Source organism: Rhinatrema bivittatum, chromosome 4, assembly GCF_901001135.1.
Source record: "Rhinatrema bivittatum chromosome 4, aRhiBiv1.1, whole genome shotgun sequence".
In the NCBI taxonomy this organism is placed as follows: Eukaryota; Metazoa; Chordata; class Amphibia; order Gymnophiona; family Rhinatrematidae; genus Rhinatrema; species Rhinatrema bivittatum.
This window is the reverse complement of record NC_042618.1, coordinates 108,243,056-108,263,773: the sequence shown is the minus strand read 5'-3', so window position 1 is coordinate 108,263,773 and position 20,718 is coordinate 108,243,056. Positions and strand designations below refer to the sequence as shown.

The window sequence follows — 20,718 nt, the reverse complement described above, 5'->3', positions numbered from 1 at the left end:
TGTGAATTCTCTCTTTCTTAATTGCATAAGAGATAATTTCTCTCCTTTGCTGTTTCCCAAAAAAAGAATTGGACAAGCTTGGTGTATGTCATGGAGGGGTCAGCTGGTCACTGGAATTCTCCCATCAGGAGCGGTACAAGTTCCTATGGCACTGTAGACCAGGGTCTTCTGCCGGTCCAGCCACATCCCCATTGGATTGGTCCTGCAGGTTTTGATGGCCAGCAGCACTTCTCAGGAAAAGTGCAAGGAGGTCAGGATCAGGGCTTGCAGCAGTCAGACTAGGTCGGCGTCAAGCCCAAGGTCAGGGCAGGCAGAAAACGAGAAGAGGCAGGGTCAGAGAACAAGATCAGTCTGAGGAAGGCTAACTGAGAAAGCAAAGTAGAGGCAAGGTTGGGATGAGGCAGGAACTAAAGACAGAGGCAGGAGCTGGAGGCAGGAGCTGGAGGCAAGGGCTGGAACAGGAGGCAAAAGGCAATCAGCAAGGCAGGGCACAAACAGACAAGTGCAGAGAGCAGGAACATACAGAGGCACAGAGAGCCCTAAATGGGGCAAAGGCAAGGCAGGAAATGCACTAGAAGCTAAACCACGGGATACCTAGACACACTGGCAAAAAGGCCATTGGGAGGCCCACAAGGAAAAGAGAACAGACAGATAAGGAACAAACAAACAAACCAGAACGTAGACAAGGTACACACAGACACAGGTAAACAGGAATCAAGGCAAACAAAATACATACAAGACAGACAACAAACAAGGAGGCCTAAACATGCCACAAGGCAAAGCGAGAAAAGACTAGAAGGCCCAAAGTGCATAGAGCAAAGAAAGAAGGCCAAGAAGGCCTTAAGGCAAGGCAAAACAAGATGGCCACAAGGGCCATGCAAAAGCAAGGCAAGGAGGGCCAAGCAACAGCCAAGGAGACTTGACGACGAGGTCCCGAGTTATGGGACAGGAAAGGTTAAATAGGACTTGCCTTGCTACGTCATGCAGTCTTCAAGGCGGTAGCTAGAGTGACTGTGAGTGCGGCTCAGTGAGGGCCTCTGCTGGCAAGGGGGCTGCCTAGCAGCCAGATTTATTACAGTGTGATTTGTTAAACTCAAAATAATCTTTCCATTTTGGGGGGGGGGGGGGCGGGGGAAAGTCACTGAAACCAACGTCATTATGAAGATAAGTAAGAAATTTCCATCTTACCCCTTTGTGACAAAAGTATTTCAAATCACACCAAACTGCTGCATAATCAGAAATTTCTAGCAGACCAATGACCATTGCTGCAATTTTAGAGAAACTAGTTTCATTCACAGACATATAATCAAGTCTAGATTGGTAGTCATGCAGTCTCGAAATAGGAGTATAAACCCTTTCAAGAGGGTGTAGATTTCTTCAAAATCAACCATGTCTAGATTTTGAAATAAAAAGGAATACCCCATGCTTATTAAGAAGATGATACTGTGTCATGGACACAAAATCACCACCCATCAGCACCATGGAGGTAATTTTCAAAAGGATTTATGAGCGTAAATGGGCTTTTGAAAACTGTTACTTTTACGCATGTTAACTTCTTTGAAAATTCACTCCATAGGCTAAATGTTCAAAAGGTTTTGCATGAGTAAACAGACTTTACATGGATAAATGTGCTTTTGAAAATTGCTATGATATGCTATTCCTATGCACGTAACTCTTTTGAAAATTCATTCCCATATCTTTTGAGTAATTTAATAAAGCAAGTTTACTTACAATAAACAGCATTTTCTGTAGACAGCAGAATGAATTATCCATGACCTGTGAGGTCATGGATAATTCCATGACCTCACAGGTCATGGAATGGCCGCTCCGATTTCGGAGCGGCCTCGGAGGGAATTCGCTAACGCCCTCCCCTCACCTTCCCCTCCCTTCCTCTACCTAACCCACCCCCCCGGCCCTGTCTAAACCCCCCCCCCCTACCTTTGTTGGGGGATTTACGCCTCCCAGAGGGAGAAGTAAATCCCCGCGCGCCAGCAGGCCGCTGGCGTGCCTAGACGCAACCCAGGAGCGGTTCCGGAGGGCGCGGCCACGCCCCCGGACCGCCCCGGACCGCCCCGGGCCGAAACCACACCCCCGGGCCCGCCCCCGAAACGCCGCGTCCCGCCCCGAAAACAGCACGCCGCTCGGCCCCGCCCATGCCCCGCCCCCGACACGCCCCCCTCGGAAAACCCCGGGACTTACGCGAGTCCCGGGGCTCTGCGCGCGCCGGTAGGCCTATTGAACATAGGCGCACCGGCGCGCAGGGTCCTGCTCGCGTAAATCCGGGCGGATTTACGCGAGCAGGGCTCTTAAAATCTGCCCCACAGCTTTTAACTCTACCGAGCATGTGCGGGAATTCCCATGAGGGTAATGCCTCATGAACCTCCTCAATCAATTTTAGAAAAAAAATTAGCTAAGTAGTTGACTCTCCGGGGAGATGGGTAAGTATTTAGCATGGTTAATTCATCCTGGTATCTACGGAAATCACTGTTTATAGTAAGCAAACTTGCTTTTTCCATCAATAAGCAGGGCTGAATTAGCCATGACAAGTGGGGAGTGCCAAAATGAGGGTTGCAGCGGAGCATTTACTGAATAAGCAACCTAGATCCCACTGTGAAGAGTAGACTACTGGGTGAACAGGCTACGCAAAACTGCTTGTAAGAATTTAGTGACTCCAGAGAATCTGCTGCCTGAGGCAAGGGATGAGATGGCACTTCCCCAGCCCCACCCCACTTCACTCTGCCAGGGAACAGCACAGGTCAAATCATCAAGAGGGGAGTCTCTAAGCGGTCTGGCCCTTTTAGTAATTTGAAATGTTGCAGAAGGGGGAAAGAAGGGGTCAGAGTTCCCAGAGGGATGGCGGAGTGATAATGTTTCTAGGAAGCTGGCAAACCTGCAATACTTCCAGGAATCCTAAGACCTGTTTCCCACCTTTCCCCAGCATTTTCCCCCTGGAGAAGTGGGAGATGAGTGAATAGTGGTGGATTCTCTCCGAGCCGTTGTAAAGGCATAAGGCAGACTAGGCCCTGTACAATCTTGTGCCCACACTCCCCTGCCCTCACCACCCACAATTACAAATTCTACATTTATAATAACTAATTTTACATGAAAAAGGACATTCAAAATACAGCCTTCTGAGGCAACGATATCACAGCAAAATATATATTATTTTTGTATGCATTGCTGTGTGCCAACCAGAAAACCCTGCAAAAAAAGCAAAAAACGTACTTGGAATGCATTTGCATTAGGCTAGTGTAATGCATATTGAAACATAGAAACATAGAAATGACGGCAGAAGAAGACCAAACGGTCCATCCAGTCTGCCCAGCAAGCTTTCACTTTTTTTTTTTCCCATACTTATCTTTTTCACTTGTCCCTTGTAAGTGACGTTTTGTTCTATTTCCCTGCCACCCCGCCACCCCGCCATCCCTCTATTTCCTTTCTACCCCCACCATCGATGTAGTTAGCAGTGCTGGAGCTACATCTAAGTGAAGTATCTAGCTAATTGTTTAGGGGAAGTAATCGCCGTCATAGCAAGCTACTCCCACACATGTTAATCCAGCCTGTGCAACTCAGTCCTTGTTGGTTGTTGTCCGAATATAAATCATCTTTTCATCATTCCCCCTGCCACTGAAGCAGAGATCTTTTCATCGTTCCCCCTGCCGTTGAAGCAGAGAACTATGCTATGAACTAAGAAGTATCAGGCTAATTTGGTTTGTGGTAGTAACCGTGGTATCAAGCAAGCTACTCCCCTGCTTTTTTGTGAATGCAAATCCTTTTTTTTTCTATTTCCTCTTGCCATTGAAGCATAGAGCAATGTTCGAGTCGCATTAACCGTGTGTATGTTTATTTAATTAGGATATTAATCTCCAGGTAGTAGCCGTCATTCCCGCAAGCCGCCTCCATGCCTCTTCACTTCATTCACATCCTCTATACTTTATGGATCCACAGTGTTTATCCCATGCCTCTTTGAAATCCTTCACAATTTTGGTGTGTGGGCTTTGACCTCAGAAAGCCATGAGTAAACTGAATTACAGTTACAATATAGTAAGCCTTCCATACTAAAAAATAGCATTAATTCAAAAACTAAAAACCTTATCTATGAAAAGGCAACATTGAAATATTACAGTAGGCCCTAAACATTAATGCACTTCCTATTAGGAAAACAGAACAAGCCAGGCTACTATAGATCCCTACGCAAACTTCAAACTTGCAGGATACCTCACCTCAGTCACACATCTATTTATTTATTTATTTATTTTCTTGGAAACTTTGTAGTCCGCTAATCTGAAAATCTTAGTGGATAACAATAAATGCACATAATAAAATCGGCAAAATGCAAAACAATCAACAAAATATCTAAAAGTACAGAACACAAATTAAATGTTACAAAAAATTACAAAGGCAGATTTCAAACAATATAGAAACCCACAATAAATCTGTACTGAATTTACCAAACACACACATGCAGAACACAGATAGACCCTCTCCCAATCCAGAGATCATAAAGCATAAACAAACATGTAGACAAAAAGTGAACTGGAAAGCACAAGCCAGACTGTATGCAGTGCAACAATGGAAAAATAAAAATACCATTCCTCATAAAACATCAAATAAAAAATCAAAAAATATAAAACAATCATAATAGTAAAACCATATTAATAAAAAGAATACATATTTCAAAATAGCTGAATAGAACATTCACTAATTAAATCTCATATAAAATTATAAAAAAATGTCCCAAACACCAATAAAATATTTCAAACTAGCAAATGTATTAAATAACACCCAATAATTAAAACTAGTAAGAATAAAATAATTCCTACTTTCCCTACCTGGGAACTTTTGATTTTCGGTCACCCTAAGATTTCTGTGGATTAGTGTGGGGTGAACAGTGGAGAACAAATGAACTTTATCCTTCCTCTCTCTCACACAAGTTCTTCCATGCTCATACATGCACTCACATGCACATAAATGCTTTCTCATACATTCATATGCTCTTATCCTTGCATCCACTCTCACACTTGCTCTTTTACATACACAGACACACACACACACAGAAGCTTTCTCACTCACACACACACAGATAGAAGCTCTCACACTTGTTCTTTCATACACACAACACATACCCTCTCATACATACACATTCTCTCAGGCACATGCATAGGTGCTCTCTCTCACACACATGCAGATGCTCTCACATACACAGATGCTCTCTCATACATATACATACACTTGCTTTCACCCATACACATTGATGCTCTCACACATGCTCACACAGGCACATGCTCTCATACACATACACACACACACACATACACATTTACATGCTCTCTCATACACACACATACAGATGCTCTTTCTCTCACGCAAGCCATGCTCTATCAAATACACACCCACAAATGCTGTCCATCAGGCTCAGTCTCCCCTTTCTGTTGTGGTGGTGAGAAGGATGAGCTCCGCAGGCAGACGGGGACCTCTTCTTTCCTCCTGCTGTTGGCAGGCTGTGTTCCACCAGAGGCCACGAAGCCTTTTCTCTTCCTTCTGCCCAGGCTTGGTGTTCACAGATGGGGGACAGGGACGGTAGCAGACTGAAAAAGAAAGAAGAGGGCCACCAGCGGACCCCGTCTCACTGGCGGCGAAGAGGCCCATACATGACGTGACTGGGAGCAGGAGAAAGCCCGTTCAGCTGCTGCTCCATCTCCTGTGCTGGTCCCGCAGTATTAAAAAATCGCAGGGCTAGCACAAGAGAAGGAGCAGCAGCTGAACGGGCTCCCTCCTGCTCCTGGTTGCTTCATACATGGGCCTCTTCTTGTCTTTGCCGCCAGTGAGATGGGGTCCACAGGTGGTGGTTGAGGCCTGCTTTCTTTCTCCTACTGCTGGTGACCATGAAGCCTCTCCTCTTCCTCTTGCTGCCGGCAGTGCACAGGGTCTTCTCCTATATCAGGAACCAGGGGGAGGCAGTCACTGAGCATTTTGGGGCACTTTTTGCCACTCCAAAAGTTTGCTGCCTGAAGTGGTTGCCTCACCCTGCCTCATTATAGAACCTCCCCTGACTCCTTGAGAGTTGTCCAGATAGTAATGGGAAGTAAAGGTATACATTGATGACCAAGTTGCAGCTTTGTAAATGTCTTTGAGTGGTATTGCTCGAGTAATGGATGAGGCTATAGCGCAAATTTAATGTGCTTTGATGGAGTCTGTAAATCTGCTGATGCGTAGCAGTGTTGGATGCAGTCTGCTATCCAATGTGCATTTGGTGACTGCTATGCGGCTGAGTTCTTCTTTTCTAGTAGGCTAAGATTTTTTTGCAGTTGATATGAAGTGCTTTTTCACCTTCATGTGCATGTGGTCTCAGGAAGAAAGTAGGTAATACAATGATTTCATTAATATGGAAAGCCGATACAACGTTAGGCAGAAAACTTCAGGTTGATGCAGAAAAATTGTAGAAAATTGCATATACAGTGGATAATGAGCTAATGTCTGAAGTTCACTGAGTCTTCTGGCTAATGTTACCGCTACAAGAAATATTACTATCCATGTTAAAAACTTAAAAGAAGCCAACTCTATTGGTTCAAGGGTGGCTTCATTAAGTGAGATAGAACAACATTCAGATCCCATTGAACAGGTAGTTTCTACACCAGAGGTTTAATTTGCCATTAGCCTTTCATAAATGTTAATACCAATGTATGAGCTGATATAAGCTTACTGTCAACTTGAATATGATCAGCCACCATTTTGCTAAGATGTACTTTTACCAATGATATGGCAAGGACTGATTTAGAAAAAGAGAGAAAATAGGTTAGTAAATGTTTGGGGTCACATGATAATGGGTCCAAGGCATTCTATTGACATATGGGCCAAGGCATATGGAGAATCTTTTCCATTTAAATCCATGGGCTCTTCTAGTTGAATGCTAAACTACAGTTACTATTATGTTTTCAATTTGTTTGGACAAAGAATCTGCAATTACTTAGCATTCAACATCTAACATTGTCTATTGGACCTCTTTCAATTCAGATTTTGCAAAGTACTAGAAACTGAAATGTGTTTAACATCTTGCTCGATAACATCCGTTGAGGTACAGATTGTGGGAAGAAATACGTTTTAGCCTTTCTTGACATCTCAGCAGCATTAAATAATTTTGACCAAGATCACATGGTGCTATGATGGAGGTAAGATATAGTTTTCCTCTCTCGGGCCTCCTCACTCAATCCATCCCCATCCTACTGCATTTTCAGACGATTTTCTCATCCTCCCGCAGAAGTCAGTGTTACCAGTTGTTTTTCTCCAGCTTTGGCCTGGGTATGTCAACTCGACTGGCAAAGAAGGAGAAAGAAAAAGAGAAGAACAAGCTAGCAGATTCCAAGATGGCAGACGGGTGATCCAGAATGTTGCGAGCACAGGACTGCGGTTGCTTTGCTCAAGAGAAAGTAAGCTCTTGAACCGCGCACGACCTCAGGGCGAAGCTCCAAAGTATGCACTGTGGGGAGGGGGGGGGGCGAGCATACACAGCTACAGGCTAGACTTAGAACATAGCTCACTCAGACCTCCGCTGAACCTGTACGCACAGAGTGAGACCCAACAACACAATGCTGGTCTCTGAGGTAGCCTTCCGGCCATTTGATAGCTCTTTCAGACCTGCCGCTTGGAACAGGGAGCGCGTCAGGACAAACAAAGGCTGAGGACAAGACATGGCATGACGTAGAACGTGGACGAAGACAGTGAAGACTTGGAACTTGGACAAAGACTCTGGAGACAAGGAACATGGACAAAGACTCTGGAGACAAGGAACATGGATGAAGGCTCAGGTTCGGGTTAGAGTTCAGCTTCACAGTGTGCCCTACCCAGCCCGAGGACTGGTCACGGGCCCTGCTGTCCCACTGCGCACCCTATACAACCCACCACAGGTTGGTCACGGACCACATCAGGAACGAGACAGGCTCTGGACTGAGACTTGGATGAGGACGGGAGCCAAGACATCCCTTGGAATGAAGAACATGGCTTGGAACGAGGAACAAGGAAATCCACTGGCTGGACAAGCTCCACAAGACCAAAACTAGAAACATGACTAGGAATTTGGAACTTGACTTGGAACTCTAAAACAAGGATGGACTCCGAGGACTTGGAGACAGGTCTTGTGCTAGGAAGCACCCTACACAACCCACCATGGTATTAGGAGTTAGCAGTCTGCTAGGGAGTTAGCAATCTGTTAGGAGTTAGCAATCTGCTAGGGAGTTAGCAATCTGTTGTTATTTAGGAGAGTTGTGGGTGGATCCTTGGACCAGTGGCAGATGACCACACCCCCGGGGGGAAGATCCCGAGAGGGACCACCGGTCAGGCTCAGAGTATGGAGACAGACAAACACTAGTTCTTTTATTAGACAGTATACTGAACCACCAGAGGTGGCAGTAGTGAGCTGGAATGCCCGGCTGGGCTGTAGTCCCTCAGGTACTGGAACAGCGATCCCTGGAGGCTGAGCTGTAGAGAAACTGAAATATAGTGAGTAGGCAGGGTATGCAGAGTTCATGTACCGAACCTGATGGTAACACTCACACAATGTTTCATAGAAACCCAGGATCTAGAATGTATAGGCCTCGAGGAGCGAGTACCTGGTTCCAGGGAAAGCTCTGAGAGAGCGATAGTAACTCACTGATGTAGTTGGCAGTGATGACTTCCAGGCAGAAGAGAATACGGAGCAAGTCTGGGAACGAGGGCCCTCAAGGAACAAGTACCGGTTCCAGACTGTCACCTGAAAAACAAAGGAGAGAGCAAGGCCCCCAAGGAGCGGGTACCCCTGATAAGTCCAAGGAGGCAGAGTAGCTTAGGTAGAGTAACCCGAACCCTTGCTAACTCAATCTGTTAGCAAATTCAAGACCTTATATATCCATCGCGGGTGACATCATCTCAGGGGGACGTCCCTGAGGTTTGCGCCATCGCCGGTACTTCAGTCGGGGCCGTGCGCATGCCCCTACGCCTCCAGGAAATATGGCGGGTTGCAGCGCTAGCCGGTCCGGGGACGCTGGAGGACTTTGGCAGAAGGACGCCGCGGCAGCCAATCTTCCCGCGGGCGAAAAGGGAGGCGCCAAAGAGGTAAGGAGGGCGGAAAGAGGGCGTCGGGAACCGATGGACACAACACATGGATGGTCACAGACCACAACGCTGGCATGCCTAGAGGAAGGAAAAAAGAGGAGCTGAAGGGCATAACTTGGGAACAAGGACTGGAACATCCAGAACTTGATGGAAGACTTGGACAAGGCAAAGATTCAGAAGACTTGGACGAGGCAAGGACTCAGAAGACTTGGACGAGGAACTGACGAGAGACCAGGAACATGGAACAGGAACAAGAAGGCCAGGAACATGCAGCAAAGAACATAAAGACCATCAAGACAGGAACATGTCTACAGAAGACCTTGAAAGACGAAGGCACAATGGATGACCATAAGGATCCTTACGAAGACAACAAGGAACTGGCAGAGAAGCCCTTTTATAAGGCTGCTGGACTGATGAGGTGATGATGTCATCAAAAAGGGCTATAGGGCTTTTTCTGCCACGGGCCCTTTAAATCCACAGCAAAGGCGTGCGCACTTGCCTAGAGAGAATGCCAAGGAGAGCTGGAGTATGAAGATGTCGGCGGCTCCATGACCACGAGAATAGCCATATCAGCAGCTCTCCTGGCCGCATAGACGATGGCAGGAGCAGAAGCAGGAGTGATGGTGGCTCAGCAGCGGCACTCCAGCCGTGAAGAGGCAGGCAGTGTGGGTGGTGGCTCCCAGCCGCCAAAAGGGAGACTGCGACGGCGGTACTGGGCAGCCTCCTGGCCACAGAAACAGAATGGCAATGTTGGGGCTCAGCGGCATCTCCTGCCGCAGAGAGCAGAGCAGCGTAGCATTGGAGGTCGGCAGAGCCAAGCCGTGCTGGGAACAGAGCCAGCATAGGGGATAAGTGAGACGCTCGTGAGCTTGACCGCAGTGGCAAGCGCAACACGGAACAGAGCAGGACTCTAATAAAAGAATAGCGATTACAGAACTAAAGACGGTGGTTGTGGAATCACTGGAACCTGAGCTAAAAAAGATTTCCACAAATTGGACAAAGCTCAGCGACTTTCACAGGATTGAGAAGCGAGTCATGGAGGTCAAGCAATGAATTCTGGATACCCAAAACAGCGTGCACAACATCCAGATGGAGGTAACCTTGCTTAAAGCAGCTTTAAATAAGCAAGCCTAGAAGCTAGACGATCTGGAGATTAGTTCTCAACACAATAACCTGAGTTGCTGGGAGATCAAGAGTTGCTAGGCTTCCTGGAATCGTGGCTGCCCTGAGAACTGAAACACTCTAATCTGCATGGAGAGTTGCAAATTGAACAAGCCCACAGCTTAGGCCTCCACAGAGAAAACATGGAGCGGCTGCATGCAGTAATCGCTTGGGTGTTTAATTTCGCCCATAAATTTGAGATACTGCAAGCACTGCAAGCCGAGAAACAACTGAATTATAATAGGAGGAAAATACTGGTATTTCATGATTATTCAACGAAATTATCAGTGCAAAGATGGGAGTTTGCATCGCTTTGATCCAAGCTATTTTCATTGGGTATCCACTCAGCTTTGCTGTATCCAGCCAAGTTTAGAGTCACACATAAAGAGTAAGTCAAATGGTTTGTGTCAGCAGCAGAGGTGAAAAAATATTTGTTGACAAGATGGAGGAAGAGGTGAAGAATGGCCAGCAAGAGCCCACAGTTCCACTTAGGTCATGAGGGCGACCCTTGTGGGTTATCAATTTGTTGTAATGTTAATTATCTGGGTGCTGAAGTGGACACTGCATTGGATTGAATTAATATTACTAGTACATCATCATACTGAGTGAGTGAATACTATCTGGGAATAGCGGATAAACCAGCAGCTTTTCATCGAGATACCATTTATGTTTTGTGCTAGTTGCCTTCAGCAGAATCTGGCAATGTTCATTTATTGTACTTTTATTGTTGCAAAATCATGTATATAGAAAAGTAATTCTAAATGGAGGAGATATATTCAGACAGAATAAAGGAAAATATATTACAGCAGTATGGCTATAAGAAGCTGGAAAAAAGGGGGTTTCAGGGCCTTAGCACAAAATATGATCTTCTTAAGGGGAATATGTGGACTGATGAAAGAGGAAGGGGGATGTGAGGGAGGAGGGGTATGTTACAAGGAACACAGGTGACATGTGGGTGCTCTTGGAAATCACATATATATTTTGGGTTGATAAAGGATTATGGGAGTGTAATTTTGGGTGGGAATCTATTCTGAGAAGGCCCATGCCTAAAATGAATGATAACACTGTGAGCTTTTTATCACTGGGGTAAGATTATGCCTTCAGATGATGTGAAGACAGTACCACTAAGATCCTTGCAGCTATGAAAAAGAAAAAGGTAGACTTGGTTTTACTGCAAGAGACCCATCTAAATGATGCAGAGCATCAAAAATTAAAGAGATGATGGGTTGGAAATGTTAAGTATGCCTCTGTAAATACAAGATTGGCAGGGGTAGCTGTCTTGATTCAGAAGAATCTCCCCTTAACAATTAAACAAGAAATTAAAGACCCTAGAGGTCATTATGTGATTTTATAGCCGAGCTATATCGTAAACCTATGGTTCTATGTAATATTTATGCACCTAATAACTATAAGCATTTATTTTTTGAGGACATTCATAAGATTCTATTTCCATATATGGAGGAAGGACTTGTAAGGGATTTCAAATTGGTACACAATCCCATGCTAGATAGATCCCATTAAGCTCAAGGGGACAAGATGAGATTGGATAGAAGAATCCTTTTTTTTTGGAAGAGGGTTTGCAAGTGATAGATGCCTGGAGACTCCTCCACCCTTTTGAGAAGGACTTCACCCATCTGTCTAGGGCACATTCTTCTTATTCTAGGATTGATTACATCCTGGTCTCTAAAAGTATTTTTTCTAGAGTTACAGAATCAGTCATAGAAGGCATTACGATTTCTGAACATGCTCCAATCTGGATTTAGCTAGTTAAAGGAAATGAAGAACTATTGAGTCAGTAGTGGATATTCCCAGATTTTCTGGCAGCTGACACAATTTCATGACTATCTCAATCCAAATGGTTGGAGTATATAAGATGTAATAGTGCACATAAAGACAACCCTATACTGTTTTGGCAGGCCACTAAGTCTTGAGAGGAGATATCTCTTTTGTTGCAAAAAGGCATGGGCTGAACAAGGCAAGGCCAAGGCAAGGGCAAGGACAAAGGCAGAAAGACAAGAAGAATGAGAATACAGAAGAGCAACACGCACTGCAGGCAAAGCAGGAGACCTGTTGCTGAGGCGAGGTCTAGGTGCAGTGCTCAGACTGAAATAGCCCAGCAGAACTGATTTCATCAGGGAGCACTGGGCAGGACTTTCCACTGGGGAGGCCTTCATAGTGAGTGCAGGTGCGTGAGCGCACCTATAGGGACTGGTAGTGACGGCATCCTGGGGTTAGTGCGGCCAGTCACAGGATAGCCCAGCAACCAGCCAACATTACATCAAACAACTAGGATCCTTTCCTGGTGGTATATTAAATTCTGTTTTGAAAATACTTACTGGCATGCATACTTGAAATCACCAGTTTGCCAATAAGAACTTAAGAGCATAAGAAATTCCTATACTGGGTCAGACCAAAGGTCCATCAAGTCCAGCATCCTGTTTCCAACAGTGGCCAATCCAGGCTACAAGTACCTGGCAAGTACCTAAACACTAAGCAGATCCCATGCTACTGATACCAGTAATTGCAGTGGCTATTCTCTAAGACAACTTGATTAATAGCAGTTAATGGACTTCATCCAGTCTGCCTCCAGTTCCCTTAGACCTTCTAGCACTTCACCCTAAACTCCCGCACCCCCCCCCCACCCTAAACTCCCGCATCCCCCCCCCCCCCACCCTTCACCCAGACCTCTCACTCAAGAATTACAGACAAGTCCGATTTCACTTGCACTAGTCAATTAGCAGGTGTAAAATTGTATGAATAAGTTTGATCATTTATATGTGTAAATTTCTTATAAAACAGCAACTTCCATGCCTTTGATTCCACCCTGGAATTTACAAACCACCCCTTTTTTTGCGCCAGTAAATATGCACGCAGAACCGAAAATATGCACATAATTTTGATGTTTATAAAAGAGCATGTATGTGATTACATACTACTTATGTGTGTATATGCTATTTTTCCACACATAGCCCCTTTGAAAATGTATTCATATATGGGTATGTCCCAACACCACTCAGCTTGCATCCCCTGAATTACTTTTCCCTGTGCACATAAAAATACCTGCATAGTGTGTGAGAGAGAGTAATTTAATGTATGCATTGGTCGCACAATTTTCTAAAAGGCTATTTTTGTGGGTAAAGTACTACTTTACCCTCAGAAGTCCCTTTGAAATTTACCCTCTATATGCACAGTACTGTGCCTTCACCGCATGCTTTCACATCCATATTTATTTCTGCCTTTGATTTTGACCAGTTCATATTTGGACAGAATAGTTTTCATAGTTTATCCTTCTGCTCAGAAGATTCTCAGTATCTCATTTTGCTGAGACAATCTTTCCTCTCATTCGTAATTTTCACCGTTTTTGTAACTCCCCTTTGCATTTCCTACCAACCATCCTTTTTTCATCTATTGAAGATAATAATTATGATTAATCGACAAGTAGTGAGCTACTACTTTACCTTTGAAAAGTTCTGATGAACCTTCTTTCTTTAAGAAGCAGCTCGGGCCAGGGAGCTAATGTTTGAAATCTCTGCTTCCGGGTCTCCGTGGCTGTAGTTGCTTAGCAACATAGGAAGCTCGGTTCTGTCAGGTTTGCTTATAACTCGATAGAACCGTTGACCAGATACTTTCAAAAGTTGAATTTCAGCAATCTCTATATACGATGTTACTTCCTCTCAGCAGGAAAGCAATTTAAAAAAATACAGTGTGAGCATGTTTTTCTTTTCAAAGGAAGAATGTATAAGAGCAGCCCGTGGCAAAAGGTAAGTACAGGAATGGATGGATTAGGAAGAACTGAGAACATGCGGTGGGGAGGAGGGAGAGGAGGTGGAAGCGCTATGATCTATAGCAAGGCTTCCTAAATCTGTCCTGGGGACCCTGCAGTCTGTAGGGTTTTCAGGTTATCCACAATGATAGTGCATGAAATAAATCTGCATGCACTGGAAACTCCACATATGCAAATGTAGCTTGTGCATATTCATTTTGGATATAGTGAAAATCGACTGGCTATGGTGTTCCCAGAATGGGTTTGGCAAGCCTAAGTCTACAGGGCAGTTAGGGGAAAAGGGGGATGGAGGACTTTTGGCAATGGATTCAGGAGATGAAGGACTGGAGTCATAGGTCACAGAGCAGCAAGCAGAGGGCTAGATAACTGACACCATCTGTAGGCTAGAAACAGAATTGCCATGTCACCACAGGTGAACAAAACAAGCTGCTCCAGTCTTGTTTTTGCCCTAATGCATACATATATTTGTCATTCTGATTTTCCTATTGAATTCCCTAAGAAAATCAGAATGACAAATCCATGCATGTACTCTGGCAAAACCAGGACTGGATCAAACTGTTTAACTGATCTGATTTTAGGGTGAGGTTGCACTCTATGTGGGGAGGGAAGGTGAAGTGGAATAACAGCAGCCTATGAGTTTGTGAAGGTGAGTAGAAAACCCAATGACATAGCAGGGAATGTGAGGTGGGAGCTTGCAGCAGAATGGAGGGGTTGTGTAGCTGTACCATATGGGGACTGGGGAGAATGTGATGGAAGAGAGGTGGAGAGCACAGAGAGAGAAGTAAGAGGTGTGGAGTAGCAGCAGGCTGTGGGGAACATAGGGTTAGAGGAGAGACAATTGGGTGGGGGCAGGATGGAAGTGTGGCAAGTTAGGAGGGTGTGTGGAAAAGTGGCAATCTGAGGGGAGACAGGGTAGAGGTACAGTAGTAGCATGCTGAAAAATAGGAGGATCATGGAAACAGGCATAGATGAAAGAGCTGCAGTCTAAGAGATCAACCCCCCCCCCCCCCCCGCCACACACACACACACACACACACACAGACCTGTCAAAATCCTCATGTTCTTTCAGATATGTCCTGAAAATGTGGTGCGAGTAGGACACCAAACACATGCACACACATACACACGCACAAGCTCAGAAGCATTCTTTTCATTCGGAAAGTAGGCTAATAAAAATGTTTTACCTTTGTAAATATGCTTTGATGCTTTTAATGCAACTGCAACATTGCTCCCTGCAGGGGGAAAGAGGAGTGGGATTCAGACAACAAATGAGGGCCCCCGACTTCCATGGTCTGGATTACTGTTACGAAGACATAAGGGAAAAAACACAGGACTGCTTCTACGAGCATGTCCTAAAGGAAACGAAGAAAACGTGCATGGGGGTAACTTGCTGGTGCAACGGTTACTACCCTTAACCAATAAGCCTTGATACTTTTGATGCAGCTCCAACATTGCTCTCTGCTTCAACAGTAGGGGAAAAGGGGAATTGGATTTAGACAGCAACTGACAAGGGCCCCGACCTTTACGGTCTGGGGCACTAATAAGCATGGGGGTAACATGCACAGAGCAGTAGTTACTACCCTTAACCGAAGGCATAGGATTACTACCTTTAACCAATAAGCCTTGATTCTTTTGATGCAACTGCAACATCACTCTCCGCTTCAAAGGAGACGGGTGGGGTGGAAGGAATGAGGAATTTGGATTCAGAGACAACCAACACGAACCATAACTGTTTTACAGTCTGGGGTACTGATGCGCAGACAATAAGGAAAAAACACAGGACTGTTTCTACAGCTAAGACCATAAGCAAAGCACATCAAGCAAAACTGACTGATCCATGGGGGCAACCTACACGGCGTGGCAGATACCACCATGGGAAGCTTTCTGGGCAGACTGAATGGACCATTAGTTCTCTTCTGCCATCATTTCTATGTTTCTATGTTCTTTGACACAGCACATTGATTAGCTTTATTTAAAATATATTTTAGGGTTAAAAACATCATCTTCTAATAATTCTTTGTGTATACTCAAAACTCATTTCAGATTAGCAATAAGCCTTGTTACTTTACCACACTAATAATAGGATAAATGTTTGCATATTTTTAATAAGCAGCTATTGCCATGTAAAATACAGAAACAGAGAAATATCATATTTATGCTTTTATACTTCCTTCAATTATAGCCTTTTTGGATTTGATGGATAATATTTGTCTCACTTGTCAGTCCAGTCTCTCCCCCTCCCCTCCACCCCCCTCCCACCTGTTCCCGGGTCCAGGGAGAAATCTCAAACTATGGTCACTTTCAAACCCTCCCCCCCCCCATCTCCCTACCCACCCTTACCCTCCTACCCTCCACCTCCACCCCCACCCCCGATACCTTACAAGTTGTTTATTCTTTAGCCTGGGTCGAAGCAGCTTAGTGACTGCAGAAGAGTCAGCCCGGATCGCAGTAGGATGCTAGCACTGGGCTGAAGAATAAACAACTTGGAAGGTACTGAGAGGGTGGGATGATAAGGGTTGGGGTGGAGAGACTTGAGGGGGCCTGAAAGTGACCATATTTTGAGACTTCTCCCTGGATCTAGGAGTGGGTTGGGGGGAGGGGAGAGACCAGGTCAGCGCTGAATTTGTTTACTCTCTTAATGGAGGGAGTTGGGGAAGAGGGATGCAGGCCTGGCCATTTAATCCCTGGGAGGAGGGAGGAAAGGGTACGTGTTTGGCCTAGCAGGTCCGCAATCTATTTTTTTTTAATCTTATTTCACCAATTAACTGGCTATATTCTTTTAAATATTACCGGTTATGTCTAAAGTTAACTGCTATACACCTGCTCTCAGGCGCGTCTAGATTTATGCAAAATACTTATGTGGCTAATTCCTATTATTGGAGTTAGCCAGTTAAGTTATTCACCTAACTCTGCCCCACCCCAGAACGCCCCCAATACTCCCCTTTCTTATTTGGCTAATTCTTAGCCAGGTAAACACTTATCCAGCTAACTTTTAGCCAGATAAGTAAGGGGAATATTCAGTACTATCCATTTAAATGTATAACTCACAATTTTATCCATCTAAATGGTTTTGAATATTAACCCCATAGATATATATAGTTATAGATATATAAGAACATACAAAATTTCCATACTGGGTCAAACTGAGGATCCATCAAGCCCACTATCCTGTTTCCAACAGTGGCCAATCCAGGTCACTAATACCTGGCAAGATCCCAAACAGATACAAATACAATATCTGTATAGATATAGATACAAAACAAAGTCAAATATTTAAAGTATGATATCCAATTATGTGATTTTATAGGACAGTTCTGGGAAGACTGGTGGTGGGAAAATGATAGACGTGTTTATTTATTTATTTAGCATTTTTTTCTATACCGATATTCGTTTTCACATCATATCAGTTTACACAGAACAAATTAACAAAGTGATAGAATTACATTGAACCATAAAGCTTAAAACAAGAGCAGGGAGGGAAAAGGAGATAATAGTATAATATATCAAACAGGGGTGGAATTATTTACAGCTATTTACAGGTACATAGAGGGCAGGTGGAAAGGAGGTGCAACAGGTGAAGGGGGAGGGAGAAGGGGAATTGAGGTCAAAGAGCGAGGAGAGAAAGGAGAGAAAGGAGGGGGGATTATGCGAAAGCCTGCTCGAAGAGCCAGGTTTTTAGCTTTTTTAAAAATTTCTAGAGGCAGTGCGCTTGGCGCAGGTCAGGGGGCATGGAGTTCCAAATAGCAGGCCCAGCAACAGATAGTGCGCGTTCTTTCATGGAGGTGAGGTTGGGGAAGGGAGAGCGGAGGGTTCCTTTGTAGTTGGATCTGGTCGGTCTGTTGGGGGTGTGGAACTGTAAGGAGTCGTGGAGCCAGTGTATGTCCTGGTTATGAAGGGTTTTATGAATAATTGTGAGGGTTTTGTGGAGGATTCTGAAGGAGATTGGGAGCCAGTGGAGGTCTCTGAGGATAGGTGTAATGTGGTCTCTCTTGCGAGTGTTGGTAAAGATTCTAGCTGCAGAGTTTTGGAGCATGTGGAGTGATGGAAGCCTTGGGGAGGCCTAGTAGTAGGGCGTTGCAGTAATCAAGTTTGGTGAAAATGGTGGCTTGAAGGACCGTGCGGAAATCATTAGAGTGTAAAAGGGGTCTTAGTTTTTTGAGAGTGTTTAGTTTGAAAAAACACTCTTTCAGGGTTGAGCTGGTACATTTTTTGAGGTTTAGATGACTATCTATGGTGATTCCAAGGTCACATACATGTTGCGATATGGCTGTTGAGGTGGGGTGTGCATTTATAACGGAGATGGTGGTAGAGTTATGTTGGGGGCGAGATGATGAGGAGTTCAGTCTTGGATGTATTGAGTGCGAGGTAGAGGTTGGTAAGGAGATCATTGATTGCAGAGACAGCATTTTCCCAGGTTTTGAGAGAGCTGGATAATGAATTAGTGATGGGGATGAGTATTTGTACATCGTCCGCGTAAATTAAGTGGGTGAGACCAAGATCGGAGAGGAGTTGGCAGAGGGGGAGAAAGTAGATGTTAAAGAGTGTGGAGGAGAGTGAAGAGCCTTGGGGAACGCCTCTGGGTAAGTTGATAGATTTGGATTCTCTATTCCCTATTTTGACTTTGTAGTTTCTGTTGTCGAGGTATGATTTGAACCAGGTAAGGGGGGTATCCCGAAATGTCAATTTCTGTGAGACGGTTTAGAAGATGTTGTGGTTGATGGTATCAAATGCGGATGATATGCCCAGTAGGGCGAGAATGTAAGAATGGCCTTTATATAAACCTTTTAGGATGGTATCTGTGAGGGATATTAGTAGGGTTTCTGTACTGTGGAATTTGCGGAAACCAAATTGTGATGTGGAAAGTATGTTATGTTTCTCTAGGTAGTCAGTCAGCTGGAGGTTTACTACTTTTTCAAGAATTTTTGCAAGGAAGGGCAGGTTTGACATAGGACAGAAGTTGGCGAGGTCGGCTGAGTCAAGATTGAGTTTCTTTAGGATGGGTTTGACAATGGCTTCTTTTAGGGGGGTCGGAACCTTGTGTTGCGACCTTCAGTCTACGATGGCTTCGCCCCGCCTACCTCACTCTTCTTGCGGCTCCTCCTGCTCACCTCGGACTACTGGCTGCCGCGGCGTCTGCCGTCCTCTCCGGCGTCCCCGGACCGACTTTCGTGCTGCTTCCCGCCATGCTCCTCCAAGGTACCATAGGGCGTGCACATGCCGCCCTCATCTTTATTTCCTCGTTGGCGCAAACTTCAGGGGCGTCCTCCTGAGATGACGTCACGCTGCCCGGATATTTAAGCCTACTATGTTTGCTAGCTAATCGAGTTAGCAACCTGAACACTACGGATGGGATTCGCTCTCCGTACCGAAGCTACTCTGCCACTCCAGCGTTATCTGGAACTCTTATTGCTAACGGGGTACCCGCTCCTCAGGGCCTCTTCTGCTTCTTTCAGGTGCTATCAGGAAACCAGTACTCGCTCCTCGAGGACCCATGTTCCCTGAGTCACTGCCTGCATTTACAACCCTTTCTACTTGGAAGACTTCACTAACAGTTTCCATCTGTGAGTACAACTACCATCTATTCCACAGTACTGCTTCCCTGGAACCAGGTACTCGCTCCTCGAGAGCCTGCCCTCTGTTCCAGACCTCTCGTCTAGTGGAATCACTGTGTGAGTACAATACCACTGAGTCTCTCTGCTCTAAGGAATCAGGTACTCGCTGCCTGCTCTCCCTGTCTCGGAGCTTCTCCTATTCTGCCTGGGACTCTGTATGTTTCTCACTGTGTACTCATAAATCTCAGTCTCTTTCCACTACAGCACAGCCAAGCAGAGGATTCGCTGTTCCAGCATCATGTGGGATACTTGCCCAGCCAGGCTCAACATCTACTACTCACTACTGCCATCTCTGGTGGTTTCCAAAACTGTTTAAATAAAGATTCAAATCTGTGTTTGTGTGTCCAGGGTCTAGCCTGACACCATGGTCCCTCTCAGGACTGCCCCCCGTGGGCATGGTCAGCTGCCACAGAGTCCAAGGATCCACCAAAACATCAATAACCATAACACCTTGCCGAGGGAGAGGGAACTATTGATTATGTTGGCAAGGGGTAATGCTATTGTGTTGGGTATGGACAGTAGCAGTTTAGTAGGGATTGTGTCAGATGTGTGTAAGGCGGGTTTCATTTTCTTTAATAGTGATTCTATCTCAGAAGAGGAAGTGGATTCAAATGTCTTCAAGGTAGCGTGTGGGATTTTGGGGAGGGGTTTGGCCAGTGAGGTGGTGGGAGGAAAACGTAGCATGAGTTTAGATATTTTGTTGTCGAAGAATTGGGCAAGGTCGTCACATTTAATGGTGTCCTCAGGACTGGTATGGGTGGGAGATTTAGTGAGGTTAGAGACATATGAGAACAGGGCTTTGGTGTTGTATTGTAAGTTGTGGATTCTAAGGGCATAGAAGTCTTGTTTTGTTTTGAGGATGGTTGTTCGGTAGAAGTGCAGGGATGATTTGTATGTTGCAAGGTGAGTGGGGGAGGGGTCTTTACGCCATTTCTTTTCTAAGCTTCTCAGGTCGTGTTTGAGTTTTCTGAGTTCAGGCGAATACCATGGTTTTTTTGTGTTGTTAGCGGGGTTAAGGACTTTGGTGGTTAGGGGGCAAATGGTGTCTGCAATGTTAATGGTGAGCCCGTTCCA

General features: G+C 45.1%; 1 protein-coding gene across 3 annotated transcripts in view; it reads right to left on the bottom strand.

Annotated features, from left to right (window-relative positions):
- HEATR4 (HEAT repeat containing 4) overlaps positions 1 to 13,786 on the bottom strand; it is a 265,168-nt gene extending 251,382 nt beyond the window's left edge. For all 3 annotated transcript variants that reach the window (XM_029598645.1, XM_029598646.1, XM_029598647.1), the window contains exon 1: positions 13,707 to 13,786. The gene's annotated coding sequence lies outside the window, so the exon portion shown is untranslated. The remainder of the gene's footprint in view (positions 1 to 13,706) is intronic.
- Between the last annotated feature and the right edge of the window lie 6,932 nt (positions 13,787 to 20,718).